General features: G+C 49.1%; 1 protein-coding gene across 3 annotated transcripts in view; it reads right to left on the reverse strand.

The window, feature by feature from the left end:
* The window catches only part of Tenm4 (teneurin transmembrane protein 4), a 567,737-nt gene extending 543,099 nt beyond the window's left edge, over window positions 1–24,638 (reverse strand). For all 3 annotated transcript variants that reach the window (XM_048361201.1, XM_048361200.1, XM_048361199.1), the window contains exon 1: window positions 24,582–24,638. The gene's annotated coding sequence lies outside the window, so the exon portion shown is untranslated. The remainder of the gene's footprint in view (window positions 1–24,581) is intronic.
* Between the last annotated feature and the right edge of the window lie 2,647 nt (window positions 24,639–27,285).

Raw genomic sequence — 27,285 nt, forward strand, 5'->3', positions numbered from 1 at the left:
AAATTCAAAGATATATGGGAACTATCCTTCCCTTACTCCTCTTGCCCTCGAGTATCTGATGGAAATTTTAGGCAGAGGGTACTGAGATCTGATCTGGGGAAAACCACTTTGCTCTGGAAACTAGAAAGGAAGGGATAGCTACTTGTGGAGCCCCCACTGCAAGCCAGGTGAATGGTCTGGAAGGCTCCTTGCATTGCTTCAATCACTTCTCAAAGCAATCCCGTGTTGTACAGTCCTCATTGTTAAGTGAAAGAAATGTCCACTCAAGAGCGGTCAGCTTGTTTGGCTGACACACAACAGAGCCAGGACTGGAGCTGGCTTCATGCCATCCCTACCTCTAAGGGCTGACCCTTCCTCACAAGGCCCGCCAGAAACGTCCTACCAATGCTTTGCGAAGGACCTAAGCCCTGCACAGGCGATCAGGACCATTGGGCAGGCATTAGTTCATGTGGGGAACAAACCTTGAAATAGCACGTTAGGGAACATATGAGGGAGAAGCCGAGTTTCTCCTTAAAGGGAGCAAGATGTGTTTGGGTCATGATTGGCTGGCTTCATCGTTTCTGAGCCTGTGACAAGGCAGGGACATCACAGCAGGAGGTACGTAGTAGAGCAAAGCTTTCGCCTCTCAGTGGCCAGGAAGCAACCGGAAGAGAGGGCCAGGGACAAGATATGCCTTTCACGAATCCTCCTGCTCATTCAAGGTGAGAGGCTGCACAGTTCTGAAAGATCTGGCAGCCAGTCACAGGGAGAAGAGCCGGTCACTCCCTGTGCATCAGCCCCCCCCCCCCCCCCGCATTTGTAGAAAGGCTACATGGGCTGTGTCTGAAAGGTTGAAACGGCCAGGGCTAGCAAATGAGGGAGTAGTAGCGTGTTCAGCGGGAGGCCCTGGTGTGGGTGAATCCCCTCAGGTCCTAAGAGCCTCAGCAGATCAAACATGAACAACTAGATGGGGTACAAAAGGAGGGAGGTCCCTGGTTTAATCACGGGGGATTACGTTTTCTTTTTACAGGTAGCACCAGGCTTTTTTTTTTTTTAGTCTCTAGTTTGTTAAGGCCAAGAAGATGAATGATGGGCCTGAAGTGATTGAAGATACAGACTTTGCTTCATGTGTCTTAGGTTAGTTGTGACAGGGTGAGTCTCTTTCCGTGGGGTCAAGTGGATCGAGTTGATGGCTTGCTTGTTGGAAGGAGCCTGCAATTGACGAGAAGCACCTGATTTTTTTTTTCTGTTTTTACTTTTTGATGTTGTTGTTTAAAGCAGCTTCTTCCATCCCCTTGATGTTTTGGTCGGCAGATAAGAGAGGAGCCTGTGTAGCGGAGTGGAAGGTCCGGGTCTCCAGGCCATCATCCGCGATTCTCCTGTGAAAACCCAGCTCTAAGGCAGCAGGAAAAACAATCTCTCCTTTAAATACATAGCCGTCACTTCTGGCACAGTATCTGATGATTTTTTGCTGTATGTTGTGTGGAGAGGGTTGGAGAAGGTGACACACATAACCACTACATCCTAAGGCAGTAGGAAGATGGCTGGTTTGGTCTATTGAGGAAAGATTTATAGCGAATCCTATCTACACGGCCATTATTTCTGCATCCATAGACTCAACGACCAAGGATAAAAATATTAGGAAGAAATAGAGAAATTTATTTGGCTAGTATCTCCTCCAGGGGTGGGAAACTAAAGACCCCCTCTCGGGGTATCTAAGGTCTGATAGAATCATTTGGTTCGTGGGGAGATAGACGTGGATAGTTCTCATTGGTTGCCCGTGGCATCTGCCTGTGTTGGCTGTGTTGGTAGTTTTGTATGGCCCACGAATGATGTTACACATATTCAAATGGCCTTTGGCAGAAAAAAAAAAAAGCGCTTACTCCTCCCCTGAAAAGCATACAGGATAATGACTATTTATACTTTCACTAGGTATTGTGAGTAACGTCAAGATGATTTACAGTTTACAGGAGGTTGTACATAGATTGTGTGCAAAGACCATGACGACACTCTGACATCTTACGTACAGGGCTTAGGCGTTCTTGAATCTTGACATTCACGGGTCGTTCCGGCAGGGACGAATCCCAGGGACAGGAGTATTTTCATTTGAGTTCAACTGTGTGGTGACCTTGCCCTCGGTGTGGCTTTGGGTTCCATTCTCAGCTCACCACTCATTTGCCATGTGCTGCTGGTCAGAAAGAAGCCTTCTGGCTGAGCCTGTTTCCTGGAGGGGATCTTGGAGAACCCCGGGCTTTTCTTTCATATTGCACCCAGAGGAGTCTGTGGACATTCATTCCCCCCACCCCCATTATCGAGAACAGCTTTGATTTTCTCTATTTTATATAGTGTGGATCACCACAAAAATACCCTACAGAGAGGCTGTGGGGATCAGGAAAAGTTTGAAATCCTCCAGATTGAATAATTTTGTTATATTCCTTCTAGCTCTGACATACTCTTATTTAAAAAGAAATCAAGTTCCAATCTATTCACAGGAATAAACAATCCCTAAAGAAGTCTCAGGAGGCTCCGGAATGTGTGAGTAGTATATTTGCTCATGTATTTTTTTTTTTAATCCTGCAACATTTTTGTTTGGTGTCTCTGCTTCCCTGATACAAACAACATGCAAACATTTCACCTGGAAGCCAGCTGCTCTCAAGTTATTTATTTATGTATAAAAACTACCTGCAAGCCAGACGGGGAGAGCCTGTTTCTATGTCAGCCTAGCAAAGAGAGGGCTTTGCAATCTGCAGGGGAGAAGACGCTGTCGCCCGCAGCCTGAAAACAAGCGAACTGACTTCAAGAACAGAACTCTATAAGGCAGGCAGGCAGGCAGGCAGGCAGGCAGGCAGGCACCCAAACCCTCTGCCTCCTCCTTCTCTGATTGGTTCTTTCTGTATCCCCCAGGGCTTTCTTGCTGTTGCCCATCTCTTCAAGAAGGAAAAAGGAACTCAGAAAAGAGTCCAGTAACCATTTCATGACAGTGAGGTACGCAACCCAAAACATGCACTCAATGTCTGCAAACCTCCCAAAGACTCTTCGGGGAAGATCTGTGCGCAGGCCCATCTCAGGGCCCCGGCGGCAGATACAGGCCCGAGGGCAAGGGGAATGGAGGCTGCCTCTCCCTGGGCAATCGGAAACCCTTGGCACGCTTGCACAGACCGTTCTACTGGGCTAGCCTGAGGTCCTAGCAGAAGGGAACAAGGGAGAGGAAAGCCAGACCAGGGGGAATCCTAAGCCTTTTCTATTTTTCTTTAGGCCATGTGGGTTTTATTTGGAGCGAGGGTAGAACACAACATGTGTTTCTGATTATGCCTTCATTAGGCCACCTAACACTGAACAGATAAATAGACTGCGAGGCTGAGAGGCCTGGCGATGATGTGGTTCTCACCTCTCTCGTTTGAGGGATGGTAAACCTAGACATGGTGAAGGGGAGTTCTTTGCTGGGAATCACCCAGCTCTGGGAGGGGTCCTCGGGCTGTTGACCGTGCCATTCAATGGCCGGCTGTCGCTTCAAGTTGGTAAGGCACTGTGGTAAGAGAGGAGGGTAGGAGGGCCCCACGGCGTAGGCACGGATATGGTGTATCTAGGGAGTATGTCAGGGCAGGCCACCATGTTGGTTATTCCAGTAATTTCCTGCCTGAGTGGTTCCACTATGGCGCTCAAAAGCTCCCTCCATCTTGTGCCTTGCTGCGGAGTTGTCTGCCTGACGGAAGTCTTCTCCTAATCTGCACAGAAGAGTGCACGGGGCCTCTGGAAGGCACGGAGTATTCACCGGGAAGGCATTAGATCAAGACCAGACATTAGACATTGGAAAGAAGCGGGGGGCGGGGGGGAGAGGTGAGGCATTCTGTGACAATATGAACAAGGCAGCAGCAGGTCAGGAACACAGTAGTCACACCTTTTGCTTCTCTATTGTGGCCTAGGTCCAGTGCCCTGTGACCTCTACGCCTCCATCCAAAGTATTCCCCAGAGGACGAGACCAGGCTCGTCCCTCTCTTACTCTCAGAGCGGAGTGAGACAGAGCTCATCCCTCTACCGCTTCATTGCCTACCCGCGATCATGGAGTCCACCGAGGCCGCTGCCGCCCACCATCCTTGCTGATTCAGTCGCCCTTTGTTCCCTTCTGGATGGCCGCCCTTGCCTACTTCCACACTTCCTGGGGACCCAGGAAGTCATTCAGCAGTGACGAAGGGGGTCCCAGCGCATGCTGCTTGGCCTGCTTCTGGCGGCTACCCCTCCTTCCTCCCTCCACCCAGCCTGCCTCAGGAAAAGGCTGAGGATACAGATTCTAAATATAGGCATATCCCCATCCCGCTGCCCAGCTAATATTAGCCCTTCTGTGGAATCCATGGACAGCCTCACTCCTTCTTTTTGGCTGTGCTGGTGGGAATTCTGCTTATAGTAAGGCCTGTAGGCTGAGCCAGCAGGACTGGGGAATACACGGAGCCAAGCACGCCAGAGCTCCGCCACTGGGGGCTGTGCCAGGTGATTTATGAAGCTCCTTTTCAATGCAAGATTTATGATTCTGTGAGCTGCAACGTTTGGGGAACAGCAGGGGGGCGGGGGGTGGGGATGGGCGGGTCTGGTTAATTGAATTTGTCAGCTTCCAGATGGAAGGGGCACTCACATTTGTTGATAATTTACTCTGAGCCCGGGATAACGCTATGGATTTCATGCATCTGATTCCGCCGCATTTCCCGGCATTCTTTGCAGAGGGGAAGGTTATCATTCTTCTTCACTGACGAGGGCACGGAGGCTCAGGGAAGTGCAGACACGATGGTCACTTATCCCTCTGACAAACGGCTCACCAATGCAAAGACGGGCCTTGAACCAGGAACCTCGTGACTCTAAAACTACAGACTTTGATCACACCGTCTGGTCTATTTGCTCCCACACTGGTGGGACATTTCCTCATCTCCTCCCTGCCAGGGAGCACCGCTCACCTGGAGGCCCATTGCAGCCTCCCTACGGAGCCTGGCTCACAACTCCTCCACCGAAGGCCGGAAAAGACAACTTTTCCTCAGGACACTTGCTGAAAATACAAAGCTCCTGCTTGCCAAATGTGCTCCAGAGAGGAGAAGGCGGGCTGGAGAGGGAGTGGCCAGTAAGTCCTGCTGGGAAAACGAGGTGCTGGGTGTCATGCCGTGCTTATTTTCCTACCTGTTCCGAAGAGGATTCAGTGAAAGAGGATTTGGGAATTGCTAATGCTTCAGAGGATAGCGATACCAGTCCCTAGCATCAAAGAAGATGGCTGATATTCTAGAAACACAAAGTTCGAAGATTATCCACACCAGGAAAAGGAATCTTCCAGGGTACCACCGACTGATGGCCCTTATATAGACTTATTATCCTCAAAACACCCTCCAAGACAGCCCATCCCACCATCAGCATTTGGGCTAAAGACTGAGATGAAAAGACCAAGGCCTGCTTCTAATGGAGATGGCGGGAGGAGTTCTGAGACCTGCAGAAAGATTTCCCCGGCTCCAGATGTTACCGCAGTGTTACCAACAAATCAGCATCTGGCTGGGCACCCCAAATCACCTCTTCTCATCTTTGTTCTATTTTATGGATGTCAAGCCACTACTAAAATCTCATTTCTGGAAACCTATCCTGCACTGTTTCTCTGAGAAAGGACGCAAGCCCATTAGTGAGCCACTCAAGTGGCCCGTGGCGGTCTCTCGGGAATTCTTGGAGCTCAGGGCTCCTGGGGAATGATGTTGGATGTGTGTGTGTGTGCGCGCGCGTGCGTGCGCGCGCACACGTGTGCATAAGTGACAGGCAAGTGTGGTGACACTGTCAGCATCAGGAAATCACAAACCACAGGACTGTGTTCAAGGTGAGGCAGGAGTTACGCATCTTCTAAAACCAACCGAGCCTGAAGGGTAATCTCACAGACACGTCCGCCTGTGTGAGCCTCTCAGACAAGCGCCAGGGGGCCCCAGGATACAGACAGGACTCGGACGCTCCTAGTACGCACAGGCCAGCGTGCACGGGCAGCAGGCTGGTAAATGTGTGTCAACACTGGCAGATCCCTGCATAGCCACCAACACCCCCCACCTCCAACACCCCCCCACACACACTGCCCAATCCCCGTGGCCCTGTCTTCAGGCTTTCGGTCCAGGGAGGAAGGTCTATCTGAAGTAGAAGTCCACTGACAGCGGCGATTGCTCGAAGGAGGCCAACCTGACAGTCTCAGCGAATTCTCTAAGGTGTCAGAGGTTCATTTTCAAGGTATTTCCCAATCGCTTCCGCCCAGAAGGCCTTGGAGAGGGTGCTGCAGGCAAAAGCCGAGTCACAGCCCTTGGGAACTCAGTTCTACCGGGAGCAACATCAGGTGGGTTCGCTTTAAGAACAGTCAGCATGGGCTTCCTCGGGTTGAAGCCCAACTTCCTTATTCTAGAGCCCTGGGCTTCAATGGATGATTAGTCCAAGGCTTCATTCAACTCAAGGCTGTTTTAGGCTGACCTTACTTGGTCTCCCCCAGCACTCAGAAGGATTAAGTACATGTGCTTCATAGCCCAACCTGCTGGCCCTTCCGAGCCAGACCCTGTTACCCCCTGCCACGCATGCTTCCTCCCACTTCCTGCGCCTGCCTACCACGCTCTACTCCTGCTCCACCAAACTTCTCCTCTCTTCAGGAGTCCAGGGCCTGCCCAGTCTCAGAGCCCTTGTGCAGACATTCTCTCTGCCTGCAACTCCCCCGAAATCCTTTTTTTTTTTTTTTTTTGCAATGCTGAGGATCAAACTCAGAGCCTTATCCGTGTGAGCTCTACATCCTCCACACACGTGTGAGCCACACACTCAGCCCCCGATCGCAGCATGATTCTCTTTGCTTCCTTCTCTGGTGAACTCTTCCTCAGCTTTCAAGATGCACCTCTCTCTCTCTCTCTGTCTCTCTCTCTCTGTGTCTCTCTGTCTCTGTCTCTCTCTGTGTCTCTCTGTCTGTCTCTCTCTCTCTCTCTCTCTCAATCTCTCTTTCTGCTGGATCTGGGGATTGAACCCTGGGCCTGGGTGATTTCTCTGGGCTTCTTTTTGCTCAAGGCTATCACTCTGCCACTTGAGCCACAACACCACTTCTGGCTTTTTTTTTTCTGTGATTAATCAGAGATAAGAGTCTCATAGACTTTCCTGCCCTGGTTGGCTTCCAACTGTAATCCTCAGATCTCAGTCTCCTGAGTAGCTAGGGTGAGAGGTATGAGCCACCAGTGCCCAGCTTCAAATATCTCTTCACCATGGAATGAACATGACCCCTTCCTCATACTCTTCAATACGACAGGATTAAGAGGTGGGGCTTTTGGGAGGTGATTACACCATGAATTAGTTGTTCTTTATTATTATTATTATTATTATTATTATTATTATTGTGCTGGTACTGGTGCTTGAACTCAGGGTCTAGCCCTTGTGTCTTAAATTTTTTTCACTCAACGACGGTGCTTTACCACTTGAGCCACAATTCCACGTTTAGCTTTCCGATAGTTAACTGTGAATAAGAGTCATGGCTTCAAACCACAATCCTTAAACCTCCGTTTCCTGAGTAGCTAGGATTACAGGCTTGAGCCCACTGACATCTGCCTGAGCTAGTGCCTTGGAAAAGGAGGGAACCAGTGGGCCTTTTCCCCTCCCACCTCTGTGGTGTTGAGGATTCAGGATTCATCGCCATGGGAGGACACAGACAGACTGAGCCATCTTAGAAGCAGAGAGCAGCCCTCCCCAGAGGCCTTCAGCCTATGGGCTTCTCGGAACGACCAGAGACGAATTCCCGTTATTGATGAATCCTGTAGTTTGGGATGTGTTGTTATAGCAGCACAAATCAACGGAGACACCTTCCTCCCCCAGCTCGCAAAGCCTTTCCCCTGCTCCTCCTTTCTCTCCCAAGGCAGAGTTCGCTGTAGCTTCCAAGGGGCCCAAAGACCCCCTCCATCCCTCCGTGCCTGGTACGGCAGTGAGCAGTTCTAGGAGGAAGCTACGGCTCCCTCCCTCATCCCAGAGCCTGGAGACCCAGCAAGGCAGGTCCTGTAGGTCCAGATCCTGCCTCCGGCTTTGGGAGGCCCTGAGCCCGCTCCTTCCTAGTTGGATGGAGACGCAGCGGCAGTGGATGCCACCAGCTGGAGCCGGACTGGGGAAGGAAGCTTGCCTCCGGGCTGCTGCTGAAGCAAGTGTCCTGGGGGTAACTCCCATTTCTTCACCCCCTTGGCCCCTGGCTGGTGGCTTCCGCACTCTCCTGTCCCGTTTAGCCTTCCCCCAGCTCTCTTCTTGGAGGGCCATGGGGCATGAAGCACCGTGAAGGACATAGCGCTCTCAGGTAAACACGAAGTCCCCGCAGCTCAAGGGGACACTGCACTGCCATTCAGCTGAGAATCCGGGGCCGCCAGGCTAGGTTAGTGAAGCAGGAGCCGGGGGGGGGGGGGGGACCCAGCCTGGGCCTCCTGGAGCCCCAAATGGATTCATCCCTAGTTGACTCCCTCTGCAAAATAGATCATCTTTCTTCATCGATTTATTCAGATTTCCAAAAGGTCACGGCCATTTTTTTTTTTTTGCACCCAAACAGAAACCTGGAATGAATACAGGGTTGAGAGTTGGAAATAAATTCCAACTGCAGAAACATTTGACCGTCCACATGTCAAGCGAAGCATTAGGCTGCAGAGAGAGAGAGAGAGAGAGAGAGAGAGAGAGAGAGAAAGAGAGAGAGAGAGAGGGAGGAGGGAGATGCGGCCCCCATGGTAGGGAGCAAAGCAGAGCTCCAAGTTCACGGTCGGATTCAAAGGCGGTTTCCTCAGCGCCCCTGTCGTGCCCGGACGGTAGAGGAATCATTACACGGACTCCCCTCGACAGCGGCACGGGAGGAGGTGTTAGGCTCATTTCTGTTTTTTCTGAGGAAGAAAGAGACGTCTGTCCCGGGTGGACAGAGAGTGGGGAGCGCGGATCTGAACCCAGGCGGCGTAGGTGCCGGCATCGGTGATCTCACTTACATCCGTCCAGCTGACAACAGGGATTTACAAAGCGTGGGGGAAGCTTTTCTATCCGTCCATTATCCCGCCGTAAGAGGGAACACCAGTGTCTCGATTTTACTAGCGGGAAAAGTGAGTTCAGAGCTCTTCAAGACCTGCCACCTGTTTCTCCTCAAGTTCCCTTTTCGGCCCTTGAGAATGGCTTTGGTTGTGCACGAGGACTCTACGCGCATGGCACTCCTGGCTCTGCGTGGTTCCCACTGGGCCAGCTCCCATGCAGCCTTCAAGATTCCATGCAGAACACATTGCTTCTAGCCTGGTCCATCCTTGACCTCTCTTCCCTCCACATTTCTGTGCTGTTTCTTTATGCACTCGTTGCTACGGCCATGATCAGGCTGAGGATTCATTGTAAAGAATCCAATGCCTTTCTTCCTGCCCCATGTTGGAGTTCCTCTGGGGCAAGGGCCCACATGGATTCCTTCCTGTGTGAGCAGACATTTCAGTAAGAGGAAAGGAGCTTAACATGTAATTGGTGCATTAACTAGTGAAGTGACTGACTGACTGACTGAATGGATGGATGCAAGTCCAAGGCTCCCATTTAGAAATGTTCACGCTGGCATTGTTATCTATAGTCAAGTGAAAGTACTGTATTTCAGTATGCCCGTGTAGACTTTTGTTCCTCTGCCACAAGCAGTTTCAGCCAAGAATAATCTTTCCTCCATTTCACATGTTAAAAAGTAACAAAAACAAACACTGAACCCTTTTGTTAACCTCCTGGATACTGAGCTATTAATACGTGTGGATATTTTGATTTTCTAGGAGGATAAGGATGGATTCCGGGGGAGATAATGGTATAAGCATTGGTCTTATTCAGCATGTGGTAGAGAGGCCAATCTGTTATCTGCTATGGAGGAGAACACGTTGCTTCAAAGGAGAATCCATCTAGGCATCTGCGCTGCAATGTTTAGAACTGTTGAGAGAAGCAAGTCAGGAATGACATCAGTCCACCCTCTTCCCCAGTTGAGATCTTGCGAGGCATAATGGCAGAGATTCACTGTCCGGTCTACAGGGAGATTTTTCAGTCTTCAAGTCAATGTCAAGTTTTAGTGCTCATAGATATATTTTTCCTGACACAAGCGTATGAACAGACATAACTATGAGCTGTCATAAGTTTATTCTCATCACAACTTTTTAAAGTTTTCAAAAAAAAGAGTTAAGATAAACGTAAATCCTGTATAAACTCTTGCAAGAAATAAGAGAGAACTCTTCACATCTCATTTTATGATTCTGATTCCAAAACTCGACAAAGACATCCCAAGAAAATAAGATTGTAAATCAATATCCTCTAAAAATATACAGGCAATAAAGTACTATTGACTTGATACCACATAGAGAAGGAATTATGTACCATGACTAAGTTGGACTTATCAGGAATATGAAGTTGGTTTATCATACAAAAGCCAATAAATGGGCTTAAATATACCATATTAAGACAATAAAGGAAAAAGCCTATACTCTGAAGTCAAGAAAAAGCAGAGAAAAAGAATTTGACAAAATCTAATACTCTTTCACGAACAGAAGTAATCCTCAACTTGACAGAGGCCATCATGCAATTCACAGATAATATCCTGCTTAATGTTAGAAGAGACTGACAGCCTTCCCTTCAAATTAGAAATAAGACAGGGGCTGGGGATATGGCCTAGTGGCAAGAGTGCTTGTCTCGCATACATGAAGCCCTGGGTTCGATTCCCCAGCACCACATATACAGAAAATGGCCAGAAGTGGCGCTGTGGCTCAAGTGGCAGAGTGCTAGCCTTGAGAAAAAAGAAGCCAGGGACAGTGCTCAGGCCCTGAGTCCAAGCCCCAGGACTGGAAAAAAAAAAAAAGAAATAAGACAAAGTGTCTGTTCTCATCACTTCTATTTAATATTAGACTGGAGTTTCTAAGGGAAATTATTCCAGAAAAAGTCATTCCGATGGGAAAAGAAGAAATAAAACCACCTGTATTCACAGATGACATGGCCTCATGTGCACAGAAAATCCTAAAGGGTGGGATGACAGGAAATAATAAATTTAGCATGGTTCCAAAACACAAGATCAATGTATAACACTCAATTGTGGCTGGGCGCCAGTGGCTCAAATCTGTCATCCTAGCTACTCAGGAGGCTGAGATCTGAGGAGTATGGTTTGAAGCCAGCCCAGGAAGGAGAGTCCAAGAGAGTCTTACTTCCAATTAACCACCAGAAAGCCCAAAGTAGATCAGTGACTCAAGTGGTAGAGTAACTAGCCTTGAACAAGAAGGAACTCAAGACAGCTCCCAGGCCTTGAGTTCAAGCCCCAGGATCAGCAAGTGTGTGCACGCGCACACACACACACAAGCAAGAAAGAAAAGGGAGAGGGAAGTTAACAAGTGGTTCTTATAATGTATATGGAAAGGCACAGGACATAGAACAATCTTGGAAAAAGAAGCAAAAAGCCAGGGAATTCACACTTTTCAATTTTAAAATCACTGTGTAGCTACAATAGTTAAGATGACTTAATATTATTATAACGATGCCTATCTATATTATCAATGAAATAGGACTGAGAGCCCAGAAATGAAGTTCTTATAGTTATGATCAACTGGTTTTTGATAAGGGTACGAGGAGAAATCAATGAGTAAACAAATGATGTTATAGAAATAGGATGAATTTATGCAATACAGTGAAACCCAGACATCATGCAATATATAAGATTAAAGCACATCATAGACTTACATGTAGAAAACAAAACTATAAAACTCTTATAAGAAAACATGAGGATACATCTTTACAACTTTGGATTAAGCATTGGTTTCTTAGATGTAACTATAAAAATATTGGTCAAAAAAAAAGAAGAAAAAGATATACATTGGACTTCATTTTAAAAATCCCTTCCTTCAAAAGATGTGAGAAAACATTTGCAAATTACATATAAGTGATTTGCATCCGGAATATGTAAAGAACTCTTACAAGTCAACAACTAAAACAACAACCAAATAACCCAATTAGGAAATATGCAAAGAACTTAAACAGTCATTTCTTCAACTAAACTGTTTAAGTTTCCAATAATCACATCTAATGGCACAGAGCATCATTAGCCATTAGAGGATCCAAGCCACCAGAGAGTCCATGTCATACCCATAAGGATGCCAAAAACCACAAAGACAATAAAAAGCACTGGAAATGATGTGGAGAATGTTGGAAATGCCATCCATTTCTGTTGGGATTGTAAGTGGCTGATGCTACCTTTGAAAACAGATTGGCAGTTCCTGAAAATGACAGTCACAGAATCATATATTACATCTGAGCTAGGATATCATTTCCAGGTATGAGATATACTCAAAAGAGCTACAAATATATGCCCACAGAAAAACATGCACACAAATGTTCATCGCAGCATTATCCATAATAATTAAGGATTATCCATAATAACCAAGGATTAAAAACAACTCAAATGCCCATTAACTTATAAATGGGCCATCAGAATATAGTGTGTGTGTGTGTGTGTGTGTGTGTGTGTGTGCGCACGTGCGTGCATTCATTTGCTGAAACATAAATGAACCTTGAAAACATTATGGAAAGCAAAAGCTATCTGACATAAAGGCAACATCTTGTATAAATGTATCAATATAATCAATACAAAATGCTTAGAATAGATAGGTCCATAGAGAGACAAGGTAGATTAGGGGTTGTCAGAGTCGGGGAGGGGGGCATGGGAGTGGATAATGGGGATGGCTGCAAATGAATGCTATGTTTCTTTTGGGGGTGATAAAATATTCTAAAATCAGATAGTGATGGTGCTTGCACAACTCTGAATATTCTTGTATGCTTTAAAAGGGTAGATTTTATGGCATGTGAACTATGTCTCAATAATGCTGTTGTAAAAAAAATACGCAAGAAAGAGACTACAGGGAATGTAGAAAAATGAAAACAGCTGACTTGCTCAAAGTAGTGAGAGAGAAGGTGATTTTTATTTCTTTTCCTATTATTTTCTGCGATAATCTCATGATATAGTATTAAATGTTATAGTATTTAACATGCATTAAATATATATGATTTGTCCATTTACTTGTGCAAGAAGCATCTGAAAAAGGACAGACTAGGGTGGAGGAGAGAGCCCAGTGTAGAAAATGGGCTGGAGGGGGCTGGGCATGTGGCCTAGCGGTAGAGTGCTCGCCTCGTATACATGAAGCCCTGGGTTCGATTCCTCAGCACCACATATACAGAAAAAGCCAGAAGTGGCACTATGGCTCAAGTGGTAGAGTGCTAGCCTTCAGCAAAAGGAAGCCAGGGACAGTGCTCAGACCCTGAGTTCAAGGCCCAGGACTGGCAAAAAAAAAAAGAAAAAATATGGGCTGGAGGTTGGGAGGATTGAGAGGGGATAATGAGACAGGTGACATTCATCAAGATGCATCATACTTATAAACTGACACGTTAAATTGAAACCCTCTTGTATAATTACTTAAGAATAATGAAAATACATTCAACATTTTTTACAAAAGAAAATGGGCTAATAAGCTCTGGACTCCAGACTCTAAAAATTCTTACTCTTCTGAGTCGGTGATATTTCCTTATGGGGTCTCATTTTCTCTTCCTTCCTTTCCCTTTTCTTTTCTTTTTTTCCCCTAGAAGTGGAAATGAGCACCAGTTCTTCCGAGTTGCCATGAGGATTACGTGAGGCCTTCCAGGTCCAGAGCTGTGTGTGGTGGGTACGCATGGTGCTCATTTTCCTTTCTCTTCATTTATTTATTGACACAATTATGGACCATCTGCTACATATTGGGGCTATAAAGCCATCAAGATGAGACCTTGTTCTCAAATATATTGGAGGTTAGAGAGGAAGACAGATGCATAAATAAGTAAAACACGTTGATTGGGAAGGGTATGAGTAAAGCTATCCATAAAGAGCTTATTGGATAAGCTATGCACATGGAGAAAACATATTTCTGAACTTGTGTTGGGAGCTATTGGTGAAGAGGCTAAAGTAAGAAGTGAAGACTAGCCGAAGACGGAAGCCATAACCCCAAATTCTTATATGGGCATATGCTTGTTATTTGGGGCACTTTTATGTGTGTTATCACAAGAGATTCATAGAGCACACCAGCAAGGAGGGGGTTAGCACCCTGCCTTATTTGATAAATGTGAAGACTCCTCTTGGAGAGGGTGAGAAGTCAGCACATGGGCGGGGCCCTTCTACATTGCCTCTTCTGATCCATCCTCGTTCTACCCGCTCAGAAAGAAGATGGTTGGAAGGGGAAGAACGAACGAGACAATGATCAGGAGTTTCCCAAGTTGTGTTAGGATGAGGTACTAAGTACATAACTTCCTCCCTTCTTGGGGTCAAGAGAGAAAGCATGCCAGAAAGAAATTCCAGCATCCATTGTAGCATTCCTTATTTAATAAAGTAATTCATTCCTTGAAGGAACACTCAAGTCCTGTAGATCGTCTGTGTCTCGTACACCCTTCTGGAAGAGACATCACAGGCAGAGTACCCACGTTACACGGTGGCTTTGCTGACAGCACGGAGTCTGAGGCATCCCAGTGGCCATTTCCTATATCGACACCAAAGACCGAGGATCAGCGCGCACAAGTGACCTCTCCAAGGTCACACACTAAGTCCGCAGCAGAGAAAGGAGTGAAGACGAAGATCACTCTGCGTACGCCATCCCGTGCTAAGGAGGTACCACAAGCTGATGAGACCACTCAGAAGTCACACCGCCCCCGGGAGTGGGAGGCCCACGTGTGCCGTTTAAACAATACCCAAAACAACTGACAAAAAGCAACAGGAGCCCACATCGCAGAGTGATCGCTGGATTTATGTCTGTACGCTCGAAAGTGTAGCTTCACATCTGCCACAGAATCCTGGCTTGGATAGGCCCTCCTTACTACCAACTGGGTTGCTCTCTTTAGTTTTGATAGGACCTGCCTGATGCTACAAGCTAAAGACCTCCCTTGAACAAATGCATCTTCCTTGAAGGAGGATAGTGACAGATCTGAGCACAGGCATTTAGCCCAGAGACCTAGTGGGTCCCCAGTGGTGCTGCCAAGCTTGGGGCAGCTGGCCAGCTGGAATGACCACAGTCTCATTTATCAAGAGCCCTAACCAGCCCATTCGTTGGCTGTACTCTCAGTCCTAACCAGCGCATGATTCCAAAGCCTGTGAGAATAGCTCCAGAATTGAACGGAACATCTACCGTTCCCAGGGCCTGGCTGTGCCCAGAACTACAGGAGCATCTTGTCCAGGGGAAAGCAGATGAAGGATGCCCAGCCCATGAAGGATGCGTGGGGGGAGTGGGGAAGTTCTCACCACTAGCAGTGATGCACATGATCTGTTGGATTCACTGAAGTTTGTGGCACTCTCAGCCCAGCAAGAGTCAAGGAGAGATCACCCCCAAATATCTCAAAGGTCAAGATTTAACACTGCTTTAAGAAACACAGCTCTAAGTAAGATAAAGTCCAGCACCGCTTCTTGCGGGATGTCTCATCTTCAGGAGACGTGACTATCTTGAGCTTTGGTGTCTTCGTTGGTTAGAATGGATGTGTTGTGGTTACAAAGGCAAAGAGGAAGAGTCAGACGACCAGAGTGGCCGGGGAATCGGTGCGGGCTGAAGCAAGACCGTGGGATGGAACCGTAGCTGTGTGCTTTCAAACAAGGGAAACAGAAATGAATCAAGAGGAGAAAGTGCATTTAGTAGGGCAAGAGGAAAATAAGTCAATGCTTAAATGGAATGCGGTCAGGGCCATAATAAGGGAAAATATAAGAAAATCACATTTTCCAGTAGATATGTAAGGTCTGCCAACTATTCGCTCCTGAAAGCTCAATCATAGCCTTGAAGACTTATTATTACACCATCAATATATGTCTCCTACAGATGCAGAGGGCAAAAGCAGCGAGTAAGTTCCTCATTGTGAGCCAATTCCAGCCAATTGATGGCATTCACCCAGAGCGTTGCGTTTGGAAAGGCGCGGGGAACGGGGCACTGGAACCCACTGGTAACGAGCGCCAGTATAATCAGAGGTCCCCGACGTGGGTGGCAAGGAAGGACGGACGGCTGCCTTCACGTTGTGAGGAATGGAACTAGGTACCCACCAGACAGGGCGCCCCCTGCTGTTGGCTTCTCAGCTGAGTCCCTCTGCGTGATTGGCCTCAACACAGCACAACGGGCAGCTGACAGCCACACCTTCAGGGGAGAGAGTAAGGCCAAGTGTCCTTGGCTTGATTCGAGCTCTCTAAAGGGCCATCCCAGCCCTAAGACTGGGGTGGAGTCAGCGGAAGCCTTTGTGATGTGTACACTGGAGCTCAACTTCTCCCTCCATTCAGGCCTGCTTCCTTTTCTCCCTCACTGTTATTGATACTGCGCACCTGCCCCTTTCAATGTGCTGCGCATACATCTCTAATCCAAACCCCCGTCTCTGGGAACTCCCTCTGCTACATTTGCATTGGCCCCTCCCGCGCCTCCCCACACCTAGTTAATATCTCCTGCTGGACTGACTCTACTCCCCCCCTTTTCTAGTCACTTCTTCTCCGGACCTGTAATTGTAGAAGAGTTAGCCTTTACCCACAATTCAGTTGATGATTCAAGCTGAAGACTCTCATTAGCAAGATGTTTTTAGCACACACACACACACACACACACACACATGTGTATACATATGTATTATTGACATAGTAGCCATTTAAAGTAATTATTCATTTTGAACAAAAGAGAAGTTAAAGGATTACCCAAATCACACAGCAAACTTATGGCGGAGCCTGGACTGGAATCTGGTCTTCTTGACTCCCAATTAGCAGCCTCTGCTGCCTCTTAGAGGCCTCAAATGAACGCCCAAGGCTCCCTCCCAGGGCCTCCTTTGCACTGCTATTGGGATGCATCATCTCAGTGGGATTCAGATCATACGCCAAGTACTGAAGAGCTTTGTTGGGCTTAGGAGATGAGCTAGCAATCTAGTACCTCATTTCCCTCCACACGCCGGACAAGGGCCATCTCGTTCCCGTTTGGAGTACCGTACTTCATCGAGGAGAAGTTGCTATTTCTATAGAGGCAGAGCAAACGGGGAGACTCGGTTTTCGAGGAGAATGAGCATGGCTCAGCTCCAGCCACTGACAAAAAGCAGGTGTTTGGAGAAGGACTCAGTCCTACCCCATCCCCGATGCACGCACACCCAGCGGAGTACAGAAGCGCGGCTGTCTCTGTGGCCACATTCTGCGTTTCAAGTCTGGCCTCACCTTCAGCTGTGTGGCCTTGGAAGAGTCACCTCGCCATTTGGTGCCTCGGCTTCTCGATGTGTAGGATGACGGGAGAATAGCGGTACCCCCTTTAGTGGGGGTTTCCAAGCAAACGCTTAAAAGGCTGCTAAGGCACGTGTGGCCGAATAGAAAGCCGAGGCAGAAGACTAGCCGTTTCCTTAAGATGAAGCAGTTTCATGAGAAGCGGAACCCAGGTGTTAAACCCTGATCCGAGTGTCCAGGACACGTGCTCTACTTACCACACAGTTCTTCTGCGATTCCCCTTGTCTAATGTGGTTCAGGACAACGCACACGAGGAATCTGAACCCCGTAGTCGGCACCGCTTGCCTACGGGAGGGAGCTGTTTGTTTAGAAGCGCACACGCCAGGCAAGCTCAGGACTGACCTCCACAGGCTGCTCGCTTTCTGCAGAGGAGGCCGAGGCGGCGAACACAGGCCCAGCCCCCGGGGGCCCTCTGCCACAGCACCGCAGCTTCCCACTGGATGGGTGGGGACGGGGCTGAATCACCCAGGCCCCCAGGGCCGGCTGGACTGGTGACTTAGGGAAAAGCACTGAAAACGCCGCTCAGAGACGATGCTCACCAGTTTGATCTCATCCACCAGTGGCTTGAAGGCCGGACACCGGTGTGGTGGGCCCAGGTTAGGGCGTAGCTGGCATGGGGGGGGGGCACCTGGCTCTGCACAAAGGAGGAATTACAAGCAGGAGTAAAACTCCAGCTACCCAATCACACGCACATGGGCGGTGACCAATGAGAACACACCGCATGAGTGGGGACTGGACGTGGAGTGCAAAGGAGCATGGCCAGAAGGGTCCATCCCAGTGGAGCCTGTGCATGGCAACAAAGGAAGCCCCAGGTGCCGCAGAGGAGGAGAGGACCGGCCACGTAGGGGGAGCGCAGGAGTCCGCAGAGAATCGTCTGCTTATCTCATAGGCAAGTCCCAGGGAGGATTTCCTAAGCCCTCTGGGCTCGGAAGAGAGCGTGATTGAAAACCGTTGCTGTGCGGGAAAGATGCGGCCTTGAGATTAGCATCCTCCTCCTCCTAGGGGCCCAGTGCTAGGCTACAAAAGAGCAAGGCGTCTGCCCACCTTCGCCTCCGCCGTGGAGTAAGAAGGCAAGGTCTCCGCGCTGACACCGACTGAGCAAGACACCAGCGCTCCAGAGCGCAGGCCTCCGGATTCCGGGCGTGGCGAACAGGAATTCTGCCAGAGTCCTCCTTCCGCCCCGGCGGCCTTGCTTGGCTTCCCTCGGCCTCCTGCTCTTGAACGTCCACAGAACGCGCGCACATGCTCCTGCTACCTTTTGGATAAAGCCACAGGGGGTCAATTATCTGGTGGCGATGGAGCTGGCGTGCCATTTCTGCGGCTTGCATAAGATGGCACTGCGCATGATGAAACAAGCCGCGGGTCCGTGAGGTCTGGCGGGAAAGCCCTCCCCGGAGAGAGGAGCACCAAGCCCTTCCTCTCCACTCGCCAGCGATCGGGTGGCCGTGGACTTGGCCAATCCAAGAAATCCCCCCAGAGAATGTTGTGGAATAAAAAAAAAAAAAAAAAGCTCCAGTGTTCTCCGGGGAGCTTGAAAGATGGCGCCGCTCCAGCTGGGGGCCAGGGGCTTGTGCCCAGCCGTGTGGGAGGCTGGGATTGGGAGGATCACGGTGCCGGGGGCGCCCGGGCTGAAAAGTGGGTGAGACTCCATCTGCGCGGCGGGAAGAGGGACGCAGGGGCACATTCCCGCGATCCTGACCACACGCGACGGAGGGCAGGGAACCTCCAGGGGGCAGATCGAGCGCAGCGGGAGAGGGAGGGAGAGGGGGAGGGGGAGGGGGAGGGGGAGGGGAGAGGCGAATGCACGTCTGGATGTGGCCCTTGCGCTCCCTTGTAGCTGACGGATAACATCTACTTCCCCAGGAAACACACCGTTGTTTCCTTGTTAATTCTCTCCGTGGCTTGGCACGCTCGTCCACACGTGGCTGTAGCTGCTCGGTCTTCAGCAGCTCTGTCGCTCCTCCGTGGAACGCTCACACAGCTCGGGCTAGCAGGCTCCGGGGAGAGCCACGGCTCCAAAGGCGATCCCGCCAGGAGCAGGGGCCTCAGCTGTGCCCGAGGCCTACGGTGACACCCGGTGGGACAGGCCTTCCGCACAGGAACGGCCCTTCTGCCCGACAGCCCCTGGTCCCAGGCCAACTCTACCACTGCTCAGCTGGGCGCTCCGGGAAAGTGACTCTACGCGTAAGCTTTGTCTTTAGTTTAAACACTTATCACAATAGTACCTCATTGTCTTGTTGGGGAAATTAAACAGCGTGACAGTCATACGAAGATGTTTCAGGCAATGACAGACCACAAATACAGCAACGGTCTCGTAAGATTATACCGGGCCAGGCGCTGTTGACGCACATCTGTAATCCTAGCTACTCGAGAGGCTAAGATCTGAGAATCTGAAACCAGCCCAGGCAGCAAAGACTGCGAGACTCTTATCTCTAAATAGCCAGGAAATGCTGGAAGTAGAGGTATGCCTCAAGAGGCCAAGCGTCCGCTTGATGCAAAGCAGGTAAGGGCTAGTGCCCCAAGTCCCGATTTCAAACCCGAGTACTGGCATAGGCGAACACACCAAAGGTTCTGATGGGACTGAGAAACGCCTGTGGCCTAGTGGCACAGTCCCGTTCAGTCAGAGCTCCGTGCATTGTCCATGTGTCCGTGGTGATGCTGTGTCAACAAACCTGTGCACTGCTGGCTGTCGAAAAGTACAAAGCTTGATGACCCATGGTGAGCAGGCCGAGATGCTGATTATAAATGGCGGTGGCACTGGTGTATGTAGATAGTGTAATATTTTTAATCATGATTTCGAGGTGGACTCTACTACTAAAAATGGTTTACCATAAAACAGAAGGCCACGTCACACCAGCGGGAGCCTCGTGTATCTTACGCTTATCACGTAGGGGGTTCGGCGATGGCTCGACGTACTGTGTAGATTTGGGTAACGCTTACTATGACATTTGTACATCCGTGAGATCATCTCACCTCATAGTTCCCAGAACTCGCCTCACTGCTAACCACTACACGACTGCATAGATAAAGCACTGAGCACTGTGCCTAGCACAGAGCTAACAATCTACTCCTCGTACGTCGTTCAATCATTAATCACTCAGTTGTCATAAACTCTGCATGATGCTAACGTTGGGGGCCATCCAGTTTCTACCCTCAACAACCTTACTGTACAGGGAAGAGGGCCGCAGCAGGACCAATAGTTACAATGCACATGGCAGGTGCTCTGTGCGTGTGTGTGCGTGTGCGTGTGCTGGCCATTGTGTATTACATACTTTGTATAAACCAACGGCATCAATTCTCCCATTTAAATATCCCCAAGTCCCAACATTATCACTAAGTAACTATGTGATTTTAGCTCTGTTAACTTCTTTCTTTTGAAACCTGGTTGTCTCATCTTGAAAAAAGGATACACGATGTCATCATAGGTGGTTATTGAATGTGTGTTGGCCAAAGAGGTGGAACAAGCATTTAAAGCAGCAACGACAAGGACTTGGGAGACCAGGGTTGAGTGCTCACCATCTCCTGTTCCCGGACCGTCTGTCTGGGGAGATCTGAAGGCCAGCAACAGGCCCAGTTCGGTGTGTGGCAGGACTGAAATGCTTTAGATCTAATTCTTAGCCATTGACTGCAGCCACTAGGACCAGAGGCTGGCCTGGTCAAGTTTCTGGAAACAACAAGGCGGAATATCCCAAACAAATGGGCAGGCTTCCCAAGATGAAGGTGGATGACCAGGCCGAGAGGACAGAGACAAAGAGGCGCCTGTGCTCCAGGAGAAGAGGATGCTCCCGGCTCCCCCCACCCCCCACCCCCACTCCACAACCCGCACGGCCCATGCTGGCTCCAGGCCAGGCCTTCAGGGGCGGGCAGAAAACAAGTCACATCACATTTCTCTTTGTCCTAGTTTCCTTATCTCCAAATCAGGAGAGTAATCCTAGTCTTGCTTTTAATGTTAGGGTTGCTGAGAGAATCAAATGTAAAAGAACCTTGAGAAAAAATACAAAGTACTACAAAAATAACCATGATCAACACTGCACCATTCCTATGGCTCCTACTCCGTTACTATGACAACTACTAATGACAGCTATTCTGTACCTGCCAGGTATAGCTTAAGGATGATCACGCATCTCCTTTACAATCTATCACCTCAGCAGCAAGGAAACTGAAGCCAGAAGGGACAGAGGCATTTCTAGTCCCTTTATGGTCTCTTTGGGAATTGGGGAAAGATGCCTTTTCCCCCTCAGCAGAGACTTGACTGGTAGAATGCACGATGATGTGGGGGGGTCTCCGTTGCTCAGATAGAGGATGTGTCTCAACAGCAGTTTACAATGACGTGTACAAAGTAGACCAGATTGGTTCAATAAAAGGCCAGAATCGGGCACTGATGATCCCCACCTATATTCAAGATGCTGAGATCTGAGGATCGTGATTCAAAGCTAGCTCTGGCAGAAAAGTCCACGAGACGCTTCAACGAACCAGTAAAATGCTGGAAGTGAAGTTGTGGCTCACGTGGTAAGAGTGCCAGCCCTGAGCAAAAAGAGCTAAGACCAAATGCTCAGGCCCCGAGTTTAAGCCCCAGTATCAGCAGTAGACAGACAGACAGACAGACAGACAGACAGACAAACTAGGCATCAAATGCATGCCTGTCATATCTTAAGACAAAGGTTACTGCCGATGGTCAACCGGCTGCCAGCCAGGAGCAGGGCCTTCTATCTAGACCACAAATACTGGCTGTACTCGTCAGCTTCTTAGAGGTGAGCGTAGGGAGGAACAGGAAAGATGCAAAGCTCTACACCCCAGGAGCGTGTTACCTCTGCCATGGTGCAGTGCAAATCAGAATGCCCCAGCTCCAAGCTGAGCCGGTGCACCGACAGGAACAAAACCGTGCAAAGCCAGGCCTGTTTACACGAGGCAACATTCTTGTAATGCGGCCTGATAAGTCTGTTGCTAAGTCGGCCTGGCTTCCTGTCCCACAGCACCTGGCTGTTTGGCTCAGGAAAGATAATCACTCTGGGAACCAGCTCTGCTCCGGAGACCTGGCAAAATGCTTGCTGACTAGAATGAGACTTGCTTTCAACAGGCCTTTACCTCCTCCCATGTTGGACAAGGAGAAACCCAGCCCAAGAAGGAAAGAGTTCGCGTACACGCATAGTCCTGCCGAGTGGGTGCAGCTGAAAGGGACCGACAGAGAAAGGATCGGGCCCTGGAACGGTCAGCCCAGAGCACCTCCCGAACAAAGACCCTAAAGTTCCCTGCTGGGGCTTCATGAGACACCGGGAGCTCAGGTTCCAGGTGTACTACAGCTATCACCTGTCAGTCTGGACACCAGCCCTGTTAGAGAAAAACAAGTAGAGAGATCACATAGCCCTGAGGTGGGAATGCTGGCGGTACAGGGCAGGGAGGGGGCAGGGACCAGGGGAGATCAGTTCAAACAACAGGTATCTTTATCTGACTCCGAAGAAGAGGGGAAGGGAGGGTGGATGCTTCCAGCCAGGAGGAAAGGACGGCCGGCTGCCCCTCGTCATCAAGGAGTTTAATGAAGTGCAGTGAAAGTTCATTCTGACGTCCTGTTAAAGGCGTATCTACTCCGTGCATGTATAATAGACACGCCGCGTAAAGTACAGTCCCTGCAGGTGAGGATTACAATGGTGTAACTCTCTCAAACAACATCGCTCTAACAAATGGATGCCAGGAAGCTGAAGCGGGTGTTACTTCGGTATCCACTCAGGGCGCAAGGTCAAGGGGAAGAAGGCCGGATAAACAGGGAGGGGAAAGTTGGTTAAACACAGTCAAAACGTTCAACATGCCTATGTGAAGACGGAGCCCGGCCCTGTGCAGGGATGGGCGGGGTTGGGAGATGTGGGAAAGAATATCTCCCCATCAAGGCGTTCTAATCTCACAAAAATTGCTGTCTTTGGATTACGCGCACACACACAGCCAGATCTATAGATACACAGACACACACAGCGGCATTTCCCCATGCATCCCATCCATCACACACACACACACACACACACACACACACACACACACACACACACACACACACGGTGTGCTCTCTCTTGCGGTAAGTACATCAAGGAATCAATCATCACGCACACACAAATAAATACACACGGACACTGAAACAGTGGCACCTGGGTCAGGTGTCTCTGCACACTTTGAAATCCCTGACTTTGAGGGAACCCAAGAGCCTCCTCTGCAAGCAGTTGTCTTCTCCGTAAACAAACAGCACAGCCTCTGATCCCCGCCGCACTCTGCGCCATGCCTGCGGCAAGGAGGCTCTGTAAAGGCGGAAGCTACCGGGGGGATCGGTAAGCTTTGGTGGGGAGCAGCAGCCTCCAGCAGGGTCACTGCTCAAGAAGGGGACTGTTGTCCCCTGGACCATGGCAGATCCTCTCTGATATGCTAAATCCCAGACGCGTGGCAAGAGCAATCCTGGCCCCCAGCAGCTTTCCCTCTGGTGACCAGCTTGTCCAGAACCCATGGCTGCCCTCTCTCTCTCAAACACAGAAGGCGTTGCTTTCTGCTAGAGTCGGCAGGACCCAGGAAAGAACGCTGTGCGGAAAATACCCCTGCATCAGCATGGGCTCCATCAAAGGGCCCATCTTCCCAACAGTATACTGCCGGCCGAGGGGTAGGTTCAAACATCCCTGCTCATTGCTAAAACCATCAGTGGAACGAATGCTCTGGTGTTTGTAAGTCTCGATATCAAGTGCTACCCTGCCCCTTGGCCAACTCTGAATCATGGTCAAACAACAGTTACGACTTCTTTCTATCTTACAAACCTGTGGGAAGATCACAAAATACCATATAAACTACGCAGAGCTGTGTGCTCCTCTAGGGCAAAGCCTAGTGCTGTATTTACCTTGTTACTTCCACAGCACAGTGGCTGGCACTAAAGATTCTGGGGGTAGTGGGGGTGGAGTTTATGAGAATGAATGTCTATCAGTAAATCCATGGGATACATGGACCATGATGAGACCTGAAGCTAGATCTGCTAACCCTCTAATCCAGTGCTCTCTGCTCTGTGACACCCATGAAAGGCGTGTCGCACCAGCTGCGTACAAGACAGGTTTGAATGAACGCTACTGTTCCCAGGGAGGGACCCAGTGCAGGCCAGGCCAGGCCTTAGGAAGTCTTCATGAATTCTCCTGTTAAACAGTGCAACTGAACAACAGGAACAAACAGAGACGACGAGTGCAAGTAAAACCCAAATGCCTTGACGTAGCCCTCATTGTTTCATAGGTGAATCACACACCATAGAAAAGTCCCCGGATTGGGCGCGGGGCCTGGCAGGGGTTAGGTGATACAGACAAGAAGTCTATTTTATCTGAGGCTCACTTACCTAGTGGCCCAGAGTCCGAGAGATCATTAGCCTGCTCTGATTCTCAGTTTTTCCATCTGTAAAACAAGAAGACAACGACAGTGAATCCCTGAAGCCCAAGTGGACGGAAATGTACCAGCAGGTTTACCTCTTTTACTGGCTACCAACGATGTGTGATCCCACGCAACTGAGGACATCTCCAAGAGTTGCAAAGGAACTCTTTGATGATCACACTTCATTCAGAAAATGAAGTGTGATCATAAAAAATTAAGCATGGTAATTAATAGTTACATGTCAAGCATGAACACCAGTGATGTCCAAGGCTCAGTACATGTCAATCATATTGGCACTTATTTTTATTTTTCATGTCAACACACAAGAGACCATAAAGAACTGCAGAAGAAGAAGAAGAGCAAAAAAAGAGTACTAGCGCCTTAGCACAACACTCTTGGTGTGTAGGTTTTTTTTTGTTTTTTGTTTTTTTAAATCCCACTCTTCTTCTATCTGGTTTTCCATTTTTAGAGCAGGAGTTATAATGATGTATAAAACCTCAGAGTTCCAGAGTTAGGCCCGGGCTGTTGCCCTCTTTCTTCTGATCTCTTTCGTCAACTTGTCCCACTACTTTGTCCCCTTGTGGTCCGGTGTCTGGAAGACACCATCTACCCTAGGGTTCAGTGGAGGAGTAGCAGCTTTATCACTTAAGTCTGCGATCTGCTACCTCATCTGGAAAACAAGGACACTGCCTGGCCCGCGTCTGATATCCACTTCTAACTTAAAATGAAGAGACCTAGGAGGAGGAAATGAAATTCGCATGTCTGGGCTGCCACTCTATTGACAGCTACTGAGCTGACAATATCTGTGATATTATCTCCTAATCCCCAGCACCACCCCCGGGGGAGATCTGCGGAGCTGAGGGGAAGGCAGCGGGTCGAGGCCTGATGTGTGTCCGTGGCCTGCTGCAGGGGTGAGAGCCCTTCCTTCAGAACGTCTCCCGCATCCCTGCTTTACAGATCCCTTCACCTTTCCTCTTGCTTGCTTGCTTTTTTTTCCGTACTGCATTTTCACATTGTATTATTATTTTCTCTGGCAGTAGTAGCTGTGGACCTTGACCTTGCTAGGTAGGTGCCATACCACTCGAGGAACACTCCCAGCCCCCTTTTGCATTAGTTTGAAGGTCGTGTCTCAAGAGTTTGTCCCACGCTGGCCTTCGAGTTGGGATCCCCCCACCGACAGCCTTCCTCCTAGCTGGAGTCACAGGTGCGTGACTGAGCCAAGCCAACTCTGAACTGCAGGTCTCCTGCTCTCTACCTGCCCCTTCTGTAGATGACAGTCGCAGGCCACTGTGTCCCCGTAAGGTCATTCTCAAAGGAGGTTGAAAAACATTTCTCTACCTCGTTATTTGTGTCCTCTCTATGGCCCACTGAAAGGCCACCCTGCAATTGGGGTGGATTCCAAAGTTGCAAAAGGGATACGAGTTCAAGGAGTTGTGCAGAGTTCCACAAAGTCAAATGTTTGAGATCATGCAAAATATACAGATACACACATATACAAACCAAACACACATTGCTAATAGTCAAAGAACATTGAAATGCAAAGTGCTTATCTATCCATGTTGCACCCCAACTCCCAGCAGTGTCCCCACTGTACTTGGTGACCTTACGAACCAAAGCTGCCATATTTCAAAGTTTAAGCGGGGAGCTGCAAGTGCTATCTTGTCTGCCTAGCAAGTGCAAGGCCCTGAGTTCCGGTTCCAGTGCTGCTTCTCACAAAAGAAAAGCACAAACACCTTATGCTTGGTTGTATGTCAACAAAGTCGCCCAGCCTCACACAGCTGGGAACTGAAGGGACCAGAATTTGTTACCTCTAGGCCAGTCTCTTCAGTTTCCCCTGTGCCTGACTGCAGACCCATATAGCAGTTGGCCTTTAATTAAGCTCTATTTCCAAATCAAAGCTGGGAATCCTGTTCAGTTATCCTGTCCGCTTCTCCCTAAAGTGACAAGATTGCATCCGTATCTATGGAAGCTCCCTAAAGGGCACCTGAGTAAAAGCTGCATCGTTTTTTAAAACCGAATTTAGACAAACATGAGCAGAAAGAGATTCTTTATTCAAAGATCCAAGATAGTAAGCTGTGGAATCGAAAGGGCAGGCGACAAAATGTCCAGGAATGTCTCCGCACTGCGAACGAGGACAAAGTCCAGCCACAGGGGAGGGCCAGAAAGGGGCGACGGGCCTTGCTGACGAGGATCGAAGCTGTTGTGGAGTGGTCTTTGAGAGCTCAAAGCTTCCATTTCCTGTCATCTGGTTTAAAATTAATTGGCATGAATTTTTCATGATCAGAGAACAAACAGGCAGAAAAGCCCACAGGAGCAGCTTCTTCGACTTTCATGGTATAGAGTTTCTCGTTTCTACACCCAAGGTGAGCGACAAAGCTAGGCAAAAGGAGGAAAACAAACACAGCCTTGAACATCCACTACGACGCAATGACACCTCTTCCTTGAAGCCTTCGTGCCCCAGCCTGAGTCAGAATTAGTCACTTACTTATCACAGTCTACCGTATGGCAGTCGTAGATCTCAGAGCTGTGTGTGACTCAGATAGCAGAGTGCCAGCCTTGAGAGGAAAAGCTAAAGGACAGTGCCCAGGCCCTGAGTTCAAGCCCCACTGACATCACGCACACACGCGCGCGCACACACGCGCACACACACACACACACACACAGCATTATTC

This window comes from Perognathus longimembris, chromosome 13 (genome assembly GCF_023159225.1).
Source record: "Perognathus longimembris pacificus isolate PPM17 chromosome 13, ASM2315922v1, whole genome shotgun sequence".
NCBI lineage: Eukaryota > Metazoa > Chordata > Mammalia > Rodentia > Heteromyidae > Perognathus > Perognathus longimembris.